This window comes from Nycticebus coucang, chromosome 10 (genome assembly GCF_027406575.1).
Source record: "Nycticebus coucang isolate mNycCou1 chromosome 10, mNycCou1.pri, whole genome shotgun sequence".
NCBI classification, from domain to species: Eukaryota; Metazoa; Chordata; class Mammalia; order Primates; family Lorisidae; genus Nycticebus; species Nycticebus coucang.
In genome coordinates, this window is record NC_069789.1 from 113,807,132 (window position 1) to 113,817,024 (window position 9,893).

The window sequence follows — 9,893 nt, forward strand, 5'->3', positions numbered from 1 at the left end:
AACTTGAAATAATAAAAAAATATATAAAACAAAAATATATATATAAGCAAATTGAATATAACGAGCATATCATGCATGGCCAAGCAGGGTTTAGCATACAAAAATCTATGAAATTTACCACTAACAGAATGAAAGAGAAAAATTATATATGCTTTTCAATTGCTGCAGAAAGAGCATTTGGCAAAATTTAATATACATTCATGATTTTTAAAAACTCTTAGCAAAGTAGGACTAGAAGAGAATAACTTCACTCTGATCAAGGACATCTGTGAAACACCTGCAACTATCATCAGACAATAATGAAATAGTGTACACTTTCCACTAAGAGTGGGAGCACAGCAGGAGTATCTGCTCTTGCTATTTCAACTCAACATTGTAGTAAAGGTCCCGGCCAGTGAAAAAGAAAAATTAAGAAAAACAAACAAAAAGTGTACATTTTAGAAGAAAAACTCTATTTGTGGGTGATGTAATTACTCATCTTAGTCCACTTGTGTTGCTATAAAGAAATCAGGTTTATTTGGCTCATGATTCTGCAGGCTGTACAAAAAGCATGCAGCATCTGCTTCTGGTGAGAGAATCAGGCTCTGCCAGACTACCTGGAAGGTGAAGGGGAACCAATGGGTGCAGATCACGTGGTAAGAGAGAAAGAGGGAGAGAAGGAGGTTCGGGGTACTTTTCTACAACCAGTTCTCAAAGAACTAAGAATGAGAACCCACTCACTACGCTCACCAAGCCATTCATGAAGAATCTACCCCCATGATCCAAATACTTCCCCTTAGGCCCCACTGCAACCTCAAACTCCTGCCTCAGCCACCTGAGTGGCTGGGGCTACAGGCATCTGCCATAATATTCAGGGAAATTTTTATATTTCTAGTAGAGATCGTGTCTCACTCTTGCTCAGGTTGGTCTGGAATTCCTGACCTCAAGCGATCCTCCTGCCTCAGCCTTCCAGAGTGCTAGGCTTAAAGATGTGAGCCACCAGGCCTGGACTTCCTTTTTCAATTTTTTAAACAGCTTTGATTGTCTGTTGTTGTTGTTATTATTGTCGAGTTTATTTCTTCAGTTTATTGTTGAGTTATATAGATGATTTCAAATACTTATTGATTTTTGTGGTAGTTAAATAGATTTTTCAAAATTAACCAAACTTGGGTGGCGCCTGTGGCTCAGTCTGTAAGGCACCGGCCCCATATACCGAGGGTGGCAGGTTCAAACCCGGCCCTGGCCGAACTGCAACCAAAAAATAGCCGGGCGTTGTGGCAGGCGCCTATAGTCCCAGCTACTCGGGAGGCTGAGGCAAGAGAATCGCCTAAGCCCAGGAGTTGGAGGTTGCTGTGAGCTGTGTGAGGCCACGGCACTCTACCGAGGGCCATAAAGTGAGACTCTGTTTCTACAGAAAATAAAATAAATAAATAAATAAATAAAAAAGAAAAAATTAACCAAACTTTATATTTGTGGCTTGTGCACATTTCTTATACTAATTTTCTTTCCATAAATTTTACGTTAAAATTAGATTAAGACTGTATCACAAATATAAGCTAATAAAATTTCTAATCTAAGTGAAATATAAAAGTTAAAAAATGTAATTTATCTAAATTGACTCATACACAAATACAAAATCATGATAGCCCTATAGCATTCAAGGAAATAATTCAGAACTCAAAATTATTTCCTGGTAAGAAAACGTATGAGAAAATTTTGCCAAACATGAAGGGTAAAAATAATTTCAACATTATATAAACTCTTCCAAATATAGAAAGATACGTGCTATCAGGATAGCTGACATTCTGCAATGATTTATTTTGACTCTTTCTTCCTCTCTGGGTCTGACTAGGTCATTCTGCAGATTAGGGAAGTGGGAATAGCTAATGTCCATGACCCCAATACTCCCCAACTTGCCTCACAGATATTTTACTTCTGTGAACTGTTTCCTGTCAGTGCACTCTCACTGGCTTTCTGTTGAGATTTCCTCCCTGTTTTTCCCACTCAATTATTCTCAATCTGAGAGTCCCTGGGAACTAAATCTACCCAGTACAGACTCAACACTTAAAATTCAAGAGATGATTGGCGCCTGTGGCTCAGTCAGTAAGGCACCAAGGGTGGTGGGTTCAAACCCAGCCCCCACCAAACTGCAACAAAAAAATAGCTGGGCGTTGTGGCGGGCGCCTGTAGTCCCAGCTGCTCGGGAGGCTGAGGCAAGAGAATCGCTTAAGCCCAGGAGTTGGAGGTTGCTGTGAGCTGTGTGAGGCCACGGCATACTACCGAGGTCCATAAAGTGAGACTCTGTCTCTACAAAAATAAATAAATAAATAAATAAAATTCAAGATTTGCATCTGCTGTCTGTGATGCCTAGCTGTGGGAATGTATCTAAGTGCACCACAGACCACAGAGAGGCTTGACGCCCATAGTTCAAGCGGCTAAGGCACCAGCCACATACATCAGAGCTGGCAGGCTCAAATCCAGCCCAGCCTGCCAAACAACAATGACAACTACAAGCAAAAAATAGCCAGGCATTGTGGTGAGCACCTGTAGTCCCAGCTACTTGGGAGGCTGAGGCAAGAGAATTGCTTAAACCCAAGAGTTTGAGGTTGCTGGGAGCTGTGACACCACAGCACTCTACCCAGGGCAACAGCTTGAGACTCTGTCTCAAAGAAAAAAAAAAAAGACCAGGAAGAGGGGATGGAGCCTGACTCTGTATGTCCCCAGGATCCAGGATCCAGAGTGTGAAGTAGAAGTGAGGCATTGGTGTCAATGCAAGAGCACCCATGAATCTGGCATAGCTTCTTTGAAGTGCAAAAAACACAAAAGATAAAAATAAGAACTATACAGATCATAACAGAAAAGGTAAAACTATTTTTATTCACACACAATATGATTATGTAGATAGAAACCCTAAATTATCTGCAAAAAAACTATAACCCAATGAATGAGGTTAGTGAGATGGTAAAGTTCAAACTACATAATTCTCTCATGTCCTAAATACTGTTCAAGTACAATTAGAATTTAGTTTTTAAAAAGCGCAATTTACAGGGGTGGTGTCTGTGGCTCGGTGAGTAGGGTGCCAGCCCCATATACGGAGGGTGGCGGGTTTGAACCTGGCCCGCCAAACTGCAACAAAAAAATACCTGGGCGTTGTGGCGAGCGCCCATACCCCAGCTACTCCAGAGGCTGAGGCAAGAGAGTTGCCTAAGCCAAAGAGCTGGAGGTTGCTGTGAGCTGTGATGCCATGGCACTCTACTGAGGGCAACTAAGTGAGACTCTATCTCTAAAAAAAAAAAAGAAGAAGAAAGAAAGAAAAGTGCAATTAACAATAACATAATAAACATGAAATTCAACAAATAGTAAAAGTCAAGTATGTTGAAAATTATAAAGCCCTCTCCTTTGCTAAGAGCATGACTCCAGGGGAGGCACTTTACCCTCCATGTCTCAATTCCCCCACTCTGTCCAATGGCTACAAGATGTCCTATCTCACAGGGTTGCTGTGAGGATTAAATAAGGGAGCACGTGGAAAACACCAGTCCTCAGCACAGTGAGAATTTCCTGCCTACTGGTTACTTGTCACTTAGCTGGTGACACTTGGTTCAGAGGACTGTGTGTACAGTAACATGAGCTCTATCAGCAACATGACAGTCTCACTGACTGCTCAAAACCCCACCTTTGATCATTTCCCTGACTTACCTCCAAGATCATCATTCTCCACTCCTATTTTTCATCTTCTAAATTTCCAAGTATTTAATGAGCACCTAATACATGCCAAACATTTTTCAAGAAAGAGCAAATTCAGAGGTACATAAAAGAGATGCAAAATCCTTCATGAAGCTTACATTTTAACAGTGGGAGAGGCTGGCAAAGAGTAACAGACGATAGTATACTGCTTGGTGATAAGTTTGGAGAAAAACAAGACAGGCAAGATATATAGAAAACATAGGATGGGCTGGGTGTGGTGGCTCATGCCTGTAATCCTAGTACTCTGAGGCCAGTGGGTCGCCAGAGCTCAGGAGTTTGAGACCAAACTGAGAAAGAGCAAGACCCTGTCTCTACTAAAAATAGAAAAACCAGTCAGGCATTGTGATGGGTGCCTGTAGTCCCAGCTACTACTTGGGAGGCTGAGGCAGGAGGATTGCTTGAGCCCAAGATTTTGAGGTTGCTGTGAGCTATGACACTATGGCACTCTACCCAGAGCAACAGAGTGAGAGTGTCTAAAAAAAAAGAAAAGAAAAGAAAAAAGAAAATATGGGGGGTGGTGCCTGTGGCTCAGTGGGTAGGGCACTGGCCCTATATACCGAGGGTGGTGGGTTCGAAACCGGCCCCAGCCAAACTGCAACAAAAAATGGCCAGGCGTCATGGTGGGCACCTGTGGTCCCAGCTACTCAGGAAGATAAGGCAAGAGAATTGCCTAAGCCCAGGAATTGGAGGTTGCTATGAGCTGTGATGCCACAGCATTCTACCAAGGGCAATAAAGTGAGACTCTGTCTCAAAAAAAAAAAAGAAAGAAAGAAAATATGGGATGGATTATAGTCTTCAATATGTTATCCATGGTGTAATCACTGAGCAAAGGACATTTGAGTATGCACCCCCCCCACACACACACATACTGTAGGCACTTACACAACTCAGACGTGCAGGCAAAGACCACTGACACACAGAGGCACAGCCACAGACACATATTTCAGACACACACATGCCGCGGATACACACCCACACCGCAGATGCCTGCAGCACAGACACAGAGACACAGACACGCACCACTGATACACAAACACTGACCGAGGAAACACACTCACACTACAGACAGGGGCATTGGCCACCCTGGGTGCTGGAATGGCTTCTTTCTGTGGCCTCTGCCCTGGGAGGACTGGAGGGAGCCCTGGGTCTCAGCCCAACCAGACCCAAGGTCCCAGCAGGAGAGAAAGAACAGTGTTGCTTGTGACATCAGGCCACCACTTTCTGCTATTAGTTCTCAAAACCCACCTCCCCTGCCCACTGATGTCACAGCCTCCCGTCCCTGCTGCCTGACGTCCATGGATCCTGTTGGCCTGGCGACCCTGACGTGGGCCTGTGCTTGCGGCAGCAGCCAGGGCCAACTCAGAGGGACACTGGGGAGTGGGCAGGGCCCTTGAACTTTCTCAGGAAGTTGGGGACATCTCTGGGCCTTAGGAAACAAGACATGAAGAGGAGTCAGGTGAGAAGGGACATCAGTGAGTTCTGTTGGCTGCAGAGTTCATCTGGAGGCTGAGTCACCACCTGTCCCCAACAGATGTTGAGGAGGAGGAGATGTAGTGTGAGGTTCAAACATGGGCATCCTCAGACCCTGGAGCAGGGAGGCTGAAGAACATGCCTAAGGGGTTAAGGGGCAGGTGGGGGCTGCAGCCAGTCAGTGACTGACTAGGGACTAACCCACACACTTTTTTCAGGGAAACCAATGACTAACAGGGTGAAATCAATTAAGTGGCACCAATGGGATAACAGGAACCTACTGACTTAGGGGAGCCTAATTAATCCATGAGCAAGGCAGGCTACAAAGGGCACGTTATCTGATTAACTGATTAATAAGGGAGCTGGCTTTTAAGAGACCCTCTCCTGATCATTCACTAACAGACTACTGCCTTGGTTGGCTAACATGTACACAGGTGATCCCCAGCACCTTCCTGTGCAGGTGACCACCATGATGACAAGGGGAGGAGTGCACACACGGGGTCCTGGTGAACTTACTGACTAGTCTGTAGTCTAACCACATTATTGATCCAGTATTGGCCTCTGTCTGAACAAGGGGATGGAGGACCCTGGCTGGCCTAAGAGCCAAGCCACCCTGATGGCCTAGCCAGACTGGGCTGCCTCGCGGCTCAAGGATGCTCCAAGTGAGGGTTCCTTTTACGATGGAGGAGCCCCACTTCCAGGAAGCCCAGTGTGGAACCCCAAGGCAGTTCCCTCACCCAATGAATTCTGGGGGCACTAGCAAGACAGGTGGGGCCCTGTGGGACCTGTCACCATCTGTCCTTGGAGCAAAGGAGGAGGTATGGACAACCAGCCAGAAATTTGTGAATATAGTAGAGAGAGTTTCCATAAACTTCTCACCCAGCTTCTCTCAATGTCAAAATCTTAGATCACCATGGCGGTTGTCCTAAGTAAGAAAGTAGCATTGGTACGTTACTATGACTTGAACTCCCTTTGCTCTCAAATGTAGTATATTTAAGAGTTTTTTTGGAGTTATGCCTAGAAAGATGTCATTCTTACTAATGATGCCATAGTTTTTCAATTATAAGTATAATATACTATAAAGTACTTAACTTTTCCTCCATTGGTGGGAACTGTGGTGTTCCCAATCTTTTCTTCATACAATATCACTGCCCTGAATAAGAGGCGGGAACATTCCCCACCTGTGTGAGCCTGTCTGAAAGGTAATTGTCTAATGAAAAAGGCTTAAGGTTCAAAGAGTGCATTTGTAATTCCTATAGATATTGCCACATTGTGCTGAATGGAGCCGTCTTATTTATACTGCCGCCAACAATGCGCCTGCTTCCCTGATATCTTTTTCATTCTTTTTGCTGCTACAAGTGAATTACCTGAAATTGTAATTTGCAGTGACATTTTGTGAACAGGTTGAGTGTTTTTCATTATGTTTAATAATACTTGTATTTCTTTGTGTATGTTTTCCTTTATGGTTTGAAGAAGCTTTCTTGGTGTTAACAAAGTCAGGCATTTGCTAGTCAAAAGGAGTTATGTCTGCCTATTCAAGGCCCTTTGGCTCAGGGTCTGCTGACTTTGATAGGCAACAGCACAGACTCTTTCTGAAGCATTCAGTGGTCCTCTGGAGCTGGCTTTCACTGGTTGTCAAAAGCTTCTAGTGTGTATCTTTTCCCACCTCCATGACACAACTTGGAGACATCAAATGGGATACTTGAAATTGGTCAACATAGTTGTACTTACAGCAAGAATATCCATATGTCATTCTGGGAGGCTGAGACAGGTGGATCGCTTGAGCACAGGAGTTTGAGACCAGCCTGAGCAAGAGCAAGACCCCATCTCTACCAAAAATAGAAAAACCAGCAGGGTGTTGTGGGCACCTGTACTCTCAGATACTACTTGTGAGGCCAAGGCAAGAGGATCGCTTGAGCCCAAGAGTTAAAGGTTATTATGAGCTGTGATGCCAAGGCACTCTACCCAGGGGGACACAGTGAGACTCTGTCTCAAAAAAAAAAAATAATATTCGTGGGGCTGAGAGCATTCCTGACTAGGTGCCTTCAGGTCAGAGAGGGATGAAGGGCCAGGCCCAGGGAAAGGGGACACAATCTTGGCCACCGGTGCCACCAACACATGTGTCAGAACTCAATGATTCTCTCCACCCTCAAGCCTAGCTAGTGGCTATTCCCAACACCTGTGTTACTGCCCAGAATTTGCGCAGCTCCTATGTCTCACCAACAGGGTGGAACAATGATGAGCTACAATGTGTGTGAGCTGCAGTAGCTCCTGGCTGTCCACTGACACTCCCAGCCTTGTGGCTCTTGCTTCAATTTCCTTCTTATCTTATGTCAATTTTAATCTGGAAGCAAATCAGGAAGGAGAGTCTGTGGAACGTGGCTCCAGCCTTGCTAATTCGGTGGAGTCTAACGTCTCCACAGATCTCTTTACTCAAAGCTTTAAATTGCCATTTACAAGTAATCCTTTGAATACAGTATGTAGGTAAATTAATCAGACATGCAAATTCCCAAATTCATCTTTTCCTTGTTAAGTGAGGTTATGTTGCTGCACATCGAACAATCCCCAAACTCAGTGGCCAAGGCAAGGATTTTACTATATGTCATGATGGTGTAAATTGGCTAGAGCCAATGTAAGGAAATGGATTGAGGCAGTTTCCTTACTACATTTTCTTTGGGCTCTTTCAGGCAGTTGCATTGAAATCGTGGCCTACACTGGGGCTGGATGTCTGAGAGATCAGTGCTTTTCCCTGTAGCATGACTCTTTATAAGAGTGCCCCCAGGTGCTTACACAGAATCTTTGGGATCCATAAGGCTGGGGTGGAAGCTTCCAGGCATAGTTACTGGGAGAACCACAGAAGCCTCAGAACATCTTCTTCCACATTATATTGGTCAAAGCAGTCATGGGCCCAATGGAGATTCAAGAAGAGGAGGTCATAATAATAATGAACTCCATCTTGCAATGAGAGGAACACTTTGTTTGCACAGGGTGGAGTAGGATTGTTTGGGGTTGTATTTGGAGACAAGTTCCTACAACTACTCAGCAGTCTGAGTGTCAGATGCCTCTTCTGCCTGATGAGAGGCATAGCCTCTCTCAGTCAGGGACATTGATTAGCAGAATGAAATGGGAACTTGTGTGCAGAGGGGCTGCACAGAGCTTTTGCCTCTTCTGCCCCTGGAGCATGACAACAGCCTGGCTTGTCCGTAGCACATTCCTAAAGGTAAAAAGAAGAGCAGGGTGGAGAAATAGAGGCCTTCCCCTCTTCTGAATGCCTTGCCCCAATGCACCTACACCCTTCCAGGCACATCTGACGTGCTGACCCTCTGACTGTAACCTAGAACCACTGTTCTGTGATCAGCCTCTCCCTAGAGCTGCAGATAACTCCAAAGTCAGAGCCCAAGTCTGTATCAGCACCACAGACAGCGCCATCACTCAAGCTTAGTGTTCCCTGGGAGCCAGAGTCTGTCTTGGGTTGAGGGGGCACCCACTTTGGGTGGTGTTTTGACCGCTGCTTGGGCACAAGTGGGATTGGTTGGTCAGACACAGATGGTAGAACTTGGTAGGGGCCTAAGGGTTTCCAGTACAGTGGGAGGGTGAGAGGGTTTGGGAACACAGGACCTGAAAGCTTCCAGGGCCTTCACATCCACAGTGACTGCCTGAGAGTCCCTACCATGTCTCCTCTGCCCATTTCTTCCTAAGAATTAACCTTCTGCTCCCACCCCCAGCCTGTGACTCCCCATCACTACCAGCTTCCCTCTGACACTGGAAATGTCAGATGACTTGTTTGTCTCCAAACTAGACATTGCTCCCTTAAAGGCAAGGACTGGTTCTGTCTCATTCTCTCCTTGCCTGGAAACCTCAAGGCACAGCATGGGTTCTTACTGCCTGGCTGCTGAGCGAGTGCATTAATGAATAAATGAAATTTCTCCCCCCCATCTCATGGAAGAAATTTGACAATTCTTCCATCTCAGATAAGCACACACTTCTACCCCAGTCTAGTCACTGCTGCAGACACAGTTGCTGAAGCGGCTCCTGAGCAGGCATGGGAATATGAGACAGGACACTCATGTGATGTGGCAATTTAGTGGCTCTCTAAGTTCACTCAGGCTGCTGTAACAAAACACCATAAACTGGATTCTGTCTATAAAGAAAAAAAGTTTGTTTCCCACAGTTCTTGGGGCTGGGAAGTGCAAGATCCAGATGCCAGTAGCTCATAAGGGCCTCTTTATCATTCTGATCTCAAATGATGAAAGGTGCAAACAAGCTCCCTCAGGCTTTTCTATAAGGGCACAAATCCTATTCATGACAGCTCCACTGTTATGATCCAATCACCTCTCAAAGATCCCACCTTCTGAATCCATGAAGGATCCATGTTAGGATTTCAGCATGTGAATTTGGGGTGGGGACACAGACATTCAGATCATAACACTTGTGAATCAGGACCTCAGAGCCTTCTCTCCAAATTGGGGAAGTGGGGCTGGAGGGCTAGAGTGCCTCCCAGCCCTCCTGGGTCAGAAGTGGATCATAGGTTCCTCTTTGGTACACAGATCTCTCTGCCATTTCTGTTTCTCCTTCCTGTTATTTTCTGATTTCATTTGCAAATTGGAGACCCTGGGAAACTGAGAAGCCACAGCACTTCCCTTCTGACCACTGAGATGCTGCAACTTTGCTACTGGAGAGAGTGACTGGGTGAGGAAGGG